General features: G+C 50.9%; 1 pseudogene; it reads right to left on the bottom strand.

Annotated features, from left to right (window-relative positions):
• Positions 1 to 984: 984 nt before the first annotated feature.
• On the bottom strand, positions 985 to 13,604 carry LOC123444033 (annotated as a pseudogene).
• Between the last annotated feature and the right edge of the window lie 580 nt (positions 13,605 to 14,184).

Genomic DNA, 14,184 nt, shown 5'->3' with positions numbered 1-14,184 from the left:
TAACACAGATGTGTGTAAATGCAAAATACGTTGAAACGAGGTCTGTGCAAAAAAAGACAAATTTGTGGTTTTTTAACACACGATACTTTTCATCCCAAAAGTTCATGAATTTGTTCTTTTTGCACAGATTGAATCTTAAGGTATTTCATTGGATTTTTGCACACATATACATTTCATCCTTGTGTACTTGCATTTTTTTGCAAGTTTTTTTGAAACAGAAATTTTGAATTTTGAATTTTTCAAAACAAAGGGTGTCATCGAGCCCGAGCTCTAATAGCCATTTTCGTTCAAAGATTCCATTCTATCCTTGAAATAAACCATCTTAAAGGAACCTCCCACAAAATATGACCAATCGGTTACGAACCTAACCGTGAGTGCCACAGGGAAACCTGCTGCAACTGTTAGTGCTCGTTTGCAGCAAACGAGGTCTTTGGACCTCGGTATCTATCTGAACTGATGAGTGCTTTCTGTTGCTGTTTGCCGCAAACCCCATCTTGGTCAAATATCTCATGGGCCCACGACTGCACATCAGTGGGCGTAATCTACTCCCTCCATCCCAAATTAACACATACAGTATTTATCTAGACACGTATGTATCTAGACACTAAACAAGTATAGATACATCCGTATTTAGACAAGTTCAAGTCAACTAATTTGGATGGAGGGAATATTTCTCAAGCTTTCCAGGCTTTAAGCAAACAGTTCCGAACTTATGTGGATGCTCCGCTAGAGAAGAATAAAGCAATAAAATGGAATAATCAGAAAATATGCGAAATGTGTACGATGATTAAAGAAGAAGAACAATGGCTGGAGCAGAAACAAGTACTCCCTCTGTTCCTAAATATAAGTCTTTCTATAGATTTCACTACGGACTAAATACATAACAAAATAAGTGATCTACACTCTAAAGTATGTCTATATACATCCATATGTAGTTTTTAATGAAATCTCTAGAAAGACTTATATTTAGAAACGGAGGGAGTATATCAGCATGGTGGCGATGAAACAAACAAATTCAGTTTACATCAAAGACTATCATCTGCACTAGCTACAGCCCTAGTTTTACTGGTTCAACGGCATATATATCCTACTAATTGTTATACTTCTCATTCATGATGAGCTATCTCAACTACTGTTTAGTATCAAGAACATTACATTGTTACTTTGCACCTATTTGGCTATTTCATGGAAGTAGAGGGCAACGTTAGTCGAGTGATTTGCGGAGGTTACCTCATGAAAGATGTGTTCCATGACAAATAAGCTTCCAGCAGTCTTCTATTTGAAGCTACTACCTCTCAACTTTCTTGAACCTCTTTGGGAAAAGTTCATGTCCCTCAAACCGAACTTCTTGGTGCATTTGTTCCCATATTGCTTCAAACTGGCTCTGATATTTATCCTGTGTCCATGCCTGAATCTCAGGATAAAGAAAATCTGGATCACTACTCCATGCATCTCTTAATGCTCTCCGTCTGTCTCTTAATTTTCCACCAATCTTCATCCTGCTAAGAAGATCTCCAACTCTTCTTTGGCTGGCAGGCCCAAGGATAGCAAATGGTGACAGAGCCAGGAACTTTTGAGCCACCCTTAGACATGGCAAGACATCCCCTTTCAGCAAAGCACATGCAAATACCTGCAACCGCCTGGTGGGATCTTCGATGGGTAAACTGTGCAGCGGAAGCTGCCAATTATGTCTAGAAAAGATGGAACTAACATAACAGTAGACCTGGTCATTCTGAGGCTCGTAATAAGGTTTTGGATCTTCCAGTGGCGCTGAGAAGGTGCAGAGGGAACTAGCATATTTGAAAAGCCATCCAGGATTTACACTGGTCACACCATGCATGTATGATCTCTTTGTGTTTACTAGTTCCGAGTAAACTACAAACTCTGGTGGAGTTTGGGCAACAGAAGATGATCGGTGGAGATATATTGTATCATTGAGGAAGCACGATTGATAACGTCCAGCTCGAACCTTTCGGTCCTCTTTCGACAATCCAGAATAAGTGTTAATCTTCTTTGCAACCCTATCGGCCCACCCAGCACATATTCCTTGCCCCAGAAGTTCCTCTTCATTCAGCATTGGTTTTTTGTCGGTTTCACTCCTCCAGGCCTGTTCAACATCCTCATAACCTCCATAATTCCAAGCAAATTCATCACAAGATTTGCTATGGTGAAATATTAATCGAAGAAGCTGCTTTCTCAATTTTGACATCTCTTCCATTGTTTTGAGGTGAAGTGAGTACTCTCTGCAGAATTCCACTGGGTTCCTTGAACACTCAAATGACCGCAAAGCATGAGAAATGGTTAAAGCATCACTACTAGGGATGGAAAAATCTTTGCGTGGCCCTCGAACCATGGCCTTGAGCTTCTTCTGTCTCTTTCTTTCATCTTGATCCTTATGATCTGGATCAGGGCCATCCTGGTTTGATTCTCTACTAGTGTCTCCCTGAATGAGAAAAGAATTTGCATAACTCAAAGCTGATGCAGCAGCAGTTGCATATGCCAGTATGAAGTTAGATCTGGCATAGCCTTGCTGGCTCTTCAAAATTTTAATTATTGTCAGAAGAAGACGCGAATGTCGTGGGCTCATGGGGTATTGCGCCATAGCCTTTCCCATTGATGTAAGATGTTCTTCGCTGTCAAGTGCTTCTAATGTTGTCAAGCAACGCTTAGCTTCAACCAAACTTTCATTGTTAGGAGGCGTAGGGAAAGGAAAGTTTTCAACCTGCAATTATCATATTTGCACGAAAATTAGAACAAAAGGCAACAACTCATAAAATATGATTTAAAAAGATAAATAACTTTTAAGCGCATTACCTTAACAATTTTCATAAACTTGAGCATAAGCACAAGGCCATCAACTGGCATTTTCTTGATCTCTGGCTCAGAGAACTCAGGAAATAAATCATCTTTACCATATGCTGCACCTGAGTAGAGACGGTAACAGTGTCCAGGCCCAGTTCTTCCAGCTCTCCCAGCACGTTGGGATGCTGATGCCTTGCTTATCCACTGGACTTCATAACTTGCCATCCCCGTAGCATGGTCATAATTCTTAACCTTTTCTTTTCCAGTATCGACCACATATGTTATACCAGGAATTGTTAAAGATGTTTCTGCAACATTAGTTGCCACAACAACCAATCTTTCCCCTTCAGGAATACCACGAAACACTCTAAGCTGCTGCGAAGCTGGTTGCATTGCATAAAGTGGTAAAACACGAAGCCTACCGTGTGAAACAGATGTAGGTTCTGTACGTTTACTGAAAGAAGGATTAGAAGGGTTCGACTTTTCCGTATTTGTCACATTGCTCGATTCCTCAGCACCTTCGGATTCTCCTGATATCCCTGATATAGCTTTAAAGGATGCCTTCAGTACAGATGAACTCTCAGCATGTTTCAAAAATGATAACACTGGTCCATCTTCTGTGGTTTCATGTGCAGCGGAATCCTCATCATCACTGTCAGTATCAGTCTCACTCTCTGTTTCAGCATCAGAAGAATCGGCATTTAGTCCATCATCCGTTTCATCTTCACCGTAAGAGGAGAAAATGTCCTCTTGGTGCTGAGCTTCAGTTCTATCAATATCATATGCTTCAAAAATTTCCTTCTCATCTATTTCTGGTCTTGAACCACACTCATCTCCAACCCTTTCAGGCTTCTTACCAATTTGCCGTTTGGATGCTCTTTGCAGTTTCTTATATAAATAATCAACTTCTCGTTGTCCAGTAACAAATACAAGGATTCCACCTGGTGGTAGACTCTTGTGGATTGACAGAACCTTTTTATAAGCCTGTGCTAAATAATCATCATGTGTCCTCTTCGTGAAGTGAATTGTTACTGGAAATTGCCGTGCAGGTACCTCTACAGTTGGTGGAATCACACCAAACAATCTTCTGTTTGAAATAAATTCCTTTAACTGCAAGGTAGCACTCATCAGCACCACTTTCAGCTGACTAATCATATCTTCTGGTTTAACGTTCATTCCGGAGCGTATTTTTTTCTGTTGAACCGCATATTTATCCTTCGACATGCACAGAAGTTAGCCATGCCTGCACGTTTTGGCTTTCATAAAAATTGAAAATGGGGTAAGCTCTTGAGATTCTAACCTTGCGAACCTTTATAATTCTAGAAAGCATCCCAATAAGTATATCTGTGTTCAAACTCCTTTCATGTGCCTCATCCAAGATGATCACGGAATAGTGCTTCAACAGAAAGTCACTCTGTAAAAGATCAGTAAGTCTTGTGATAAGGACTTTCAATCTTGTTATGTAAGACACAGCTTCAATTTTTTACTTGTTCTTTGAACGGGAGCTTCAATTAAAAAACACATGCATTTCGGAAGAACAAATCACTTGATGCATAGATAAAATATGTAAATTATACAATTACAGGTAGACAACTGACTGTATAATGATACAATTATGGAAGACGACGAACCGAGAGACAGACTAGACCGCGCTCCCCGGCTCCGACGACGCGTCAGCAGGCTGCTACGCCGCCCCATGCCGACCCACCCGCCCCCCCTCCCTGCGGCTGCTGTGCGCCGGGTGCCGGCCACAGCTCGCCTTGGGCCACGCTCGGAGGTGCACCAGGAGACGCGCGCTGGAGCCGCGGCCGAGGTCGACCAGGAGGGGTTCGAGCTCCCTCGACGCAAGGACCGACGGCGCCGTCCCCGACGTGCCGCTGCGCTGGACCCTGCGTCGCCTTGCCACCACAGCCCATCGGCCGAGGAGGCGGCGAGCCTCTGCTTCCGCTGCCTGGACTCGCGCCACAGGGTGCGCGACTGCACAGGGGACGTCCGCTGCCGCCGCTGCCGCGTGTCGGGCCATGAATCTAGGGAGTGTCCAGGCCGCCGCCGCTCCGGCACCCGCGACCACTCCCCGCGCGCGCGTGCGACGAGAACCGCGCCGCCGGTGAAGCCACGCACCGTGGCGATCCGCACACCGCACGTGCCTGCGACGAGGACCGCGCCGCCGGCAACGCTGCGCACCGTGGCGATCCCCACACCACCGCTGCTGCCCCCCATGGAGACCCAGGATCGCCCCGAGGCCTCGTCCGCTCCGGTGCGGGTCATCCTCGCCCGCTCCGTCGAGATGGAGGAGACGGAGGGCGTCCTGCGCCGGGCCATGGTGGCCACCATCACTGGGACGCAGCCCATCGTCTCCGCGGAAGAGGTGTCCGAGCTGCTGCACACGTCCCTCGCCCTGCACCCCGGCGACTTCACTGTACACCTCCACCGCCCGGAAGACTTCCACATCGTCCTCGCCTCCCGTGAGCTCAAGGATCGCCTCGCCGGCGACCACTTCATCTCTGGCCCCCGCTTCTCCCTCTCGCTGCGTCCATGGTGCAAGCTCGCGCATGCCGGCTCCGGCAGGTTGGACTACCGCGTTGAGCTTGAGCTTCACGGGATCCCCGCCCAGGCCTGGCACCTCTCCACGGCGGAGCACATCCTGGGCAGCAGCTGCTAGATCGAGAGGCTGCACCCGAGCACGCGCTCCCGCGCCGACCTCGCCACGTTCCGGCTCTCTGCCCGCACCGCGGACCCGGCTCGCATTCGCCGCCACGCCATCCTGGAGATTGTCGAGTTGCACCCCTCGCGCCACCAGTCGGACGCTCCGGCCAGCTCCACCCTCTCGTACCCGGTGTCCGTCACGCTCGCCCGTGCCGAGCTCGACACTCCAGCGCCGTGCAGCCCCGCCCCTGCGGACGACCCCGACGACGACCAGGGCGGTGACCATGAGCGCCGCGACGACGACCCCGCCAGGCGCGCCCGCCAGCGCCGCCGCGGTCGCAAGAGACGCCGCACCGGCTCCACCCCTGCTGGCCGCGCCGACGGCATGCAGATGGATGACCTCCCCTGGCCGCGCAACCCACGCCCGCAGCGTGCTGACGGCATCGCCATTGTTGCTGGTTGGACCTCGACCTGCGATGCCCGACGTACGGTCGCGCGGCCAGCGGCGCCCCGCCCGTTCCGCATCATCCAGCCATGGCCTGGCCTACGCGGGGCCCGCTGTACCCGCCGCCCACGCCAGCCCCTGCAAAAGCGCAGGACAAAGCGGTCAAACATGCGCTGCCTATGATCCCCAGGCCGACACGATCAGAAGCTGCATAGGTGGAGCCCACCCTCGTGACCCCCGCGGGCCAGGATCGCTCGCAGGGCACCGTCATTGGAAGGGGCCCCAGCACGGATTCGAACCAACAGCTGCCCGACGCGGTAGTGGAGGACATCGAGACACCTCGTCGCGACGCACCAACTCCTCCTGCCCAGCCGGATCAGCCGCTTTTTGTGGGGTCCCTCTCTTTGCCGCTGGGCCCCGAGGCAGATCCGCTGGCCCGACAAAGTGACGCCTCCCCTGCTTTCCCTGCGTCAGCTTCTGCCAAGGCGTGGCCCACCCCTGACCAACCTACGACACCAACCGGCCCCCCGGGGGAAGAATCGCGGGAAGAGGCGGAAGGATTTCAAACAGCGGATTCCGCCCCACCACACGAGTAGCTCCTGGATGCTTCCGCTGGGAAGGATCTGTGCACGGGTAGCCCCACCACGGCCCAACTGGCTGCCCAGAGCGGCCCCAGTGCCAGGCCCACAACGCCGCCTCCACTGGACGACCCACAGTCCGGCCCCACCAACGGAAGGCCCACTCTGGAATCTCCTACACGTTTTGCATCGCCTCCGATCACCATGCGTCGCTCCCACCCGCGCGCCGCGCCAATCACGACATTGACGCTCGGCGACTTCCTGGCTGCAGCGTCCAGGCAGCTCTGCGCAGCCCTGCCGACCCTAGGAAAGAGGCAACGAGGCCGCCCGCCAAGCTTCTCCACCCCTCGGCGCGGGCGCTCTGCCTCATCAGTACCATGCAAGGCAGCCGGTCCTCCCACGGCCGAGCGGCGTGCGCAAGTCCACATCCTGCGCACACTGGGAATCGTCAGGATCAACCAGAGGATCACTGACGCCGAGATGCAAACCTATGACGGGCTCTTCGCCACCCCGCTCCCCACAACCGTCCTCGCCGCCATAGCCGTGCTGGTTGATCGTGAGCTCCCCTCCGATCCCACAACGGCGCCGATCACCACGGTGATCGCGGGCAGCCCGATCGAGGCGTAGTTGCGCCCTGCGCCCTCCCGTCGATATCTTGTTCCATGAATTGCGGCCCCAAGATCCTTGTGTGGAACGTGCGCGGACTAAATATGCGCGCCCGTCGTCTCGCCATTAGATCACTGATTGTAACCACTAGTGCCTCAATCGCTTGCTTTCAAGAAACAAAGATGGAATTGATATGTTCGTCGATTGTCCTCGAGACCCTAGGCTCGAAATTCGACGACTATGTCTACCTCCCTGCGACTGGAACCCGCGGCGGCATCCTGCCGGCATGGAAAAGTCGAGAGGTGGCCATCACCGATCCCTCTTTCACCGCCAATACACTATCTGCCAGGGTTTCCACTACGGCCGGAGCTAGTGTTCCCTGGTGGATCACTGTCGTCTACGGCCCACAAGACGACGCTGGCAAGATCGCCTTCCTGCAGGAACTCCGCGACGCTCGCGTCGAGTGCCCTGGCCCGTGGATGCTATGTGGCGACATCAACCTTATCTACCGGGACGAAGACAAAAACAATGGCAACGTCAACCGCCGGATGATGGGTCGATTCCGTCGCGTGCTCAACGACCTAGCGCTCAAAGAGGTTTACCTCAATGGACGCCGCTACACATGGTCAAACGGGCAATCGCAACAGACGCTTGTCCATCTGGACCGGATCCTCTGCACTGCGGACTGGGAGGAGCTCCACGGCGAGTGCCGCCTGTGCTGCCTCGCCTCGGTCGTCTCCGACCATAGCCCTCTCCTGCTCGACTGCTCCCCGGTTGCGCCAACCCATCGGCGATTCCACTTTGAGGACTTCTGGACACGTCTTGATGGCTTCCAAGACATAGTTGTGGAAGCATGGGTCTCCGTCCACGACGACGATCCCTTCCGATGCCTCATGCTCCGCATGCAGGCTACTGCACGCAAGTTGACGAGCTAGAGCTCCAAGACAGTGGGCAACGTGCGCCTAAAGCTTGCAGTCTCCAGGGAGATCCTCCTCAAGCTCGACACTGCGCAGGAGAGCAGGATGCTATCCCCGCATGAGGATTGGCTCCGCCGTCAGATCAAAGCATCCTACCTTGGCCTCGCCTCCCTCGAACGCTCCATCGCCCGCCAGCGAGCCCGCGTCGCGTTCCTCAAAGACGGCGACGCTAATACATCCTTTTTCCACCGCCAATGCACGTACCGGCGGCAGAAGAACAGGATTCACAGCCTCACCGTGGGCGACGGCGTGATCACCAACCCCGGCGACATGGCAGCTTCGGCCTTTGCACATTTTGACGACCTGCTTGGCTCCACGGTGCCTCGAGAGTGCACCCTCGACCTGTCAGACCTCATCACGCCGGCCGACCTTGCCAACCTCGATGCGCCATTTTGCGCAGAGGAGATTTGGCAGGCGGTAAAGCGATTACCAACGCGCAAGGCACCAGGACCGGATGGCTACACCGCCTGCACACCTGTTGGCCCATTGTTCGACAGGACTTCCTCAACGTGTTCCAGCAGCTATACGTGCTAAGGGGACGAGGTTTCAGCTCCATGAACCAGGCACTCCTCACGCTGATCCCCAAGCGCGCGGACGCAGCCGGCCTTGCCGACTACAGGCCCATAAGCCTGATCCACCTCGTGGCCAAGGTCTTTGCGAAGGTCCTGTCGCTATGCCTAGCCCCCAAGCTCAATGACCTCGTCAGCGCAAACCAGAACGCGTTCATCCTAGGGCGCAGCCTGCACGACAACTTCGTCCTCGTCCGGCAATCTGCGCGCCTGCTACACCAACTTGGAGCCCCGCGCGTGCTCCTGAAACTGGACCTAGCACGCGCCTTCGACTCGATCAGCTGGGCGTTCCTCTTCGAAGTCTTGCGCCAATACGGCTTCGGCGACTGCTTCCTGGACTGGCTGGCGACTCTCCTCTCAAAAGCCAGCACCAAGGTGCTCTTAAACAGCGCGCCTGGCCCCGCCATCTGGCACCGCCGCGGCCTGCGACAAGGCGACCCCCTGTCGCCCCAGCTCTTCGTCCTCGCGGTGGACACCCTTGGGCGCCTGCTGCACCGCGCCACCGAGCTCGGCATCCTACAGCAACTACACCCCCGTCGCTCGCTTCCCGTCGTCTCGCTCTACGCCGACGACGTGATCCTCTTCTACCACCCCTCGCACGGGACATCGAGGCGGTAAAGAGCATCCTACAACTCTTCGGGCGCGCCTCTGGACTCCAGGTTAACTTCCTGAAGAGCTCCGCCACGCTGATTCGCTGCGACCCCGTCGCAGCTGCGCCTGTTGTCGACATGCTGGGGTGCCCCATTGTGGACCTGCCCATCACCTATCTGGGCATCCCATTGACAATCCGGCGCCCAACTGCAGCCCAGCTACAGCCCGTCGTCGACAGCACCGTCGGCATGCTCCCGTGCTAGAAGGCGCACCTCATGAACAAGGCTGGTCGCCTCGCATTCGTTAAAGCTGTCCTAAGCGCGATCCCTATTCACCAGCTACTCGTGCTCGCACCACCGAAAAAGGCAGTCAAAGCGCTGGTGAAAATCCAGCGAGGGTTCCTTTGGCAGGGCGCGCGGATGCCCAGGGCGGCAACTGCCATGTCAATTGGCAACGTGTCGCGCGCCCAATTTCATTGGGTGGCCTCGGCATCCGCGACCTGGAGCGCTCCGGCCTGGCACTGCGCATGCGCTGGCTGTGGTTCAGCCGCACAGACAACACCAGAGCATGGAGTGGCCTCGACCTGCAATTCTCGGCGGAGGAGCGCGACTTCTTCTTCGCCTCCACCACCATGCAGCTCGGCAACGGCCAGCAGGCCCTTTTCTGGGAAGACAGATGGCTTGAGGGGCGTGCCATCCGCGAAATTGCGCCCCTGCTACATGCATGCATCCCCAAACACCGGCGCAAGCTACGGACTATGGCCGACGGGTTGCAAGCTCACAAATGGGCACGAGATATCCATGGCGTGCTTGGGATCCAAGAGGTTTGGCAATACCTACAGCTCTGGCACAAGATCAAACACATGACGCTCTCCACCGAGCCTGATCGCCTGCTATGGAAGTGGACTGCTAGCGGCACTTACACCGCGCAATCGGCCTACAAAGCTACCTTCCACGGCTCCATCCCATGTGATGCCTGGAAACTCACCTGGAAGTGTTGGGCGCCGCCGCGTGTCCGTTTCTTCCACTGGCTCGCCCGGCTCGATCGCTGCTGGACGGCTGACCAGCTAGCCAGAAGAGGGTTGCAGCACCCCCACGGTGCCCCCTATGCGACCAGGAACCAGAAACCATGCACCACCTCCTCCTCGCCTGCCCATTCTCCCGACAGGTCTGGCACGAGGCCCTGGCCTGGCTGAGGATGCCCTGTCGCCCACCTGATGGCGAGGACTCACTCAATGCTTGGTGGACCACCGCGAGACGAGCCACGCAGAAGCTAATGCGCAAAGGCCTCGCATCCATGACCCTGCTCGTGCCTTGGATGACATGGAAACACAGAAATGACTGCGTGTTTGACAGAGACTGCCCCTCGACCACTAGCCTGATTGCGAAGATCAAGGAGGAAGCAGCGCTTTGGGCCAGAGCCGGCGCACAAGGCCTCAAAGCCGCGATCCCGCAGACCTGGGATGTCCACTGATTTTCTTTCCTGACCCGGTAACTACCTCCTAGGAGGATTGTAACCCAAACCCCTATCTTTTCAATGAAATGAAACGCAAAAGTCTTTTGCGTTTTCTCGAAAAAGAGACAGACTAGACCACTAAAGGCAAGTTTAAACCTCATTGTAATTATTTATAAATTTGAGTCGTCTGCTGTTATGGCTGTAAAAGTGTCAGATATACCATTTTGTTGCATTTCTGGTCATGGGTTCATGTTTTTTAGAACGAGTTATCAGTATATTACAACAAGAAACTTTAACTCAAACTTGAACGATTGAACAAAATAGACTGATAGGAGTAACCAGGAAAAGTAAACATATACAAAACCTGTATCTCTCGCAGCAAAATGCCATCTGTCATAAACTTGATGGAGCATTTACTTCCAACTTTTTTATCATGCCTGACTTGAAAACCAACCTCCTTTCCTAGCTTAAGTCCTAACTCATAAGATACCCTCTTGGACAGCAACACGTCGTGGTTGGGTGATACCAATCATCCCTTTTCTACCAGCTCGATTGCTTGTGCCAAAGCCGGCTTCATATAAGAACTACAGAACAAAGATAGCATAAAGAGCAATGAAAAAGTTGGCAGCTACTTAACACAAGCAGATAGGATCAGAACTCCTAGTTTAAACCAATGTTTAAGAGAAACCATGTGCAGGCACACTCACCTGAGGGACCTGAGTCGTTTTACCACAGCCTGTTTCTCCGCATAGAATTACCACAGAATTTTCGTAGATAGCTTCCATTATCTCCTGCTCCATCATTATTATTGGGAGATCCCTCCTCGCCTTCTCAACCTCATGTGGTCTTGACACAGGCACCACAATTGGAGGATTGAAGCTTTCTTGTAAAGCAGCTTCAATTTGTTGTAGCTCTTTATCCTAACAAAAGGATAATGATTGAATTAATCAGAACATCACACCAGCTTCTTATTCTCGCCACTTACAAAATAGGCAAATCTAGAATGCCTTTAGATCAGTAAGATAACTAATGAGTCCAAAATGTTTGAGATGCCGAAGATAGTTTTTTTTTTTGAGAAAACGCAAAAGACTTTTGCGTTTCATTGTATTAAAAAGAGAGGGTTTGGTACAATCCTCCTAGGAGGCAAATTACAGTGCAATTACAGGGGTAGATGCCGAAGATAGTTGAGATGTGGACCAATTACCTGCAAATCTATCTCTGCGGCAGAGCAATTTTGCACGGATGACTGAATAGTCTGATGTGCCAAAATGTTAGCATCATCATTAGTCTCCTCAGTTTTTTGTCCCGGAATGATCTGGGCGTACCGAAATGCCAGCATCGTCATTAGTCCCTTCAGTTTTTTGTTTCAGAATGCTCACGCCAAGACCCATCATAGGTTTCATCGAATCATTCTCATGATTCTTTCGTTCACTACCAGGATGATCAAGTTTTGCTGCCTTAACAAAATTCACTGGGGAAACTTCTGGCACAGCTTCACTGTCTCCAGGAACTCCTTTCAAATCACAGTTTTTCTTGAATAGCGAAAGTTCATGCTTGGAGAACTGCACAGCACGCCTAAACTTTTCTTTCATAGTTGCAGCCTGTAGTATAAAAATATTATGAGAGAAATAACTTTTCAGTGACATAGTAACCAATCCACATGTCACAGATAGATCTACTGTACTTGTCCAAAAGAGCACGTAGTATCCAGCAGTGAAAATACATCATCAGCAATCATGTGCTTCCTATTGTGCAGGGGCAGTTTGATACAAAGTCGTTAGAGGAAACACAAAACCATCATAGAAAATATCACGACTCTAAACAGAACCAATTAAGACGAGCATACTGCAAAATTTCAATGCTTTTTGCTTGCAGTGCCTTCTTTTGCTTTTCCTCCTGGGAACAATTAGGCAGGCATTAATGCTGATATAAAAACTAAATCTAACTAGTTAAAAAAAATCTACTAGTACATGGCAAATGGCAAGGTAAGGCGCACCTCCAATTTCTGCAATTTTTTTAGCTGAGACTTGCTCATCTTAGGGTCTTCCTTGCTCTTGTTTTTCTTGCCATCCTGGCAATTCAGTGGTTATAGGACTCCCATAGTCACATCCTAACATCGGCTGAGAAGGAAACCCAAGAAAGAGGGGCCAAAAAAATTTGGCATTACCTTGCCTATCCCTTGTGCTTTGTTCTTCCTCTTGCAGGGAAGAATCAGTGCGTTGCTATCCTCCTCCATGCTCTAAATGCAAATAAAGCAAATTAACAGAAACGACACATACAGCGTGAGGGATACCAAAGTGGCATAGTCAGGATTCGAGCAATCCATACCAAAAATAAGCGCTATAATTACAAAAAAAAAAGTACCCATATCACAGCAAAAAAATAAGTACCCCTCGACTACGCAACAGTTATATGATTTGAACTCTGCCTAATGATCCAACAAAATAGATAGGACACGGCAAGCGTCAAAAAATATATTTATTTGATCTCTGCATCATTTACCTCTATAATATGAATTGACAAGAAAATACGTGCATTCAAGGCTTCAAGCTTATTGCTATAACTATTAAAACAGGAAATCGGGGAAAATCAGCGAGACAATGAGACTCGTTGGGATTGTGGTCCTGGGGAAATCACCGGTGATAGCAGCCTATCGACGATACGGTGGGGATCGCGTCGACTTGCTCGATCAGCAGGCGGCCGAGGTCGCGCAGTGTCGGATAGGAGGCAGGGGCGGCGCGGCGGCGGGTGAGAGTACGCGTGTGCGTAGGCGGCGCCGCGTACTGGATTAGTTATCTCTGTCTGGCACAGCGAGAGAGAGGATGCTTTCTTCTGGAGGGATACGTGGGAGGGATGATGTGGAGTCTGCGCAGCGGGAACGGAGGTGAGCAATGGGACTGGCGGCGCCGGTGCGGCTCTGGCCTGTCGATCGAAGAAGACGATTTTTTTTCTTTCAAAAACACCCGTAACTTTATTCCATACTCCTAACAATTACAGGTACACCTGGAGCTAAGTAAAAAATATATATATATATATATATATCCTATATAACTAATAAGAATTATAATGAAATCCTTTGAAAACACCTTCCTCGTATCAATTTCTACTCGAATGAATAATCCAAAGACTTTGATAAAAAGGTTGCAATTAGACTGAAGCAACAATATTGTCATTTTTTCACCTGTATGAACATTATCAATAATGATTTTTTTAAACGTTTTGAGTCGCCCTTTCAAAAAGATGGGAAGCCTTGATTGATGGACATACTTGAGCCGGGAATGATCCCCTATAAGTGCAGGTCGTCGAATCATTAAATCTTGTAAGCGTTTCATCTCCATAAAAAATCCTACCAACAAAAAAAAAGCTTGATACAACAACATAAACTCATCAAATCTGAATTATCGGATCTGCGATTACAAAAAGCTATTTAACCTCATGACACCGCTAAAAAAACAAGAGAAAATTTATTAACATATTGATTGAGGAAGACGAACTGAACTACTAGGTTATTAGGT

The sequence above is a fragment of the Hordeum vulgare genome, chromosome 3H, assembly GCF_904849725.1.
Source record: "Hordeum vulgare subsp. vulgare chromosome 3H, MorexV3_pseudomolecules_assembly, whole genome shotgun sequence".
In the NCBI taxonomy this organism is placed as follows: domain Eukaryota; kingdom Viridiplantae; phylum Streptophyta; class Magnoliopsida; order Poales; family Poaceae; genus Hordeum; species Hordeum vulgare.
This window is presented reverse-complemented; position numbering and strand designations above follow the sequence as displayed.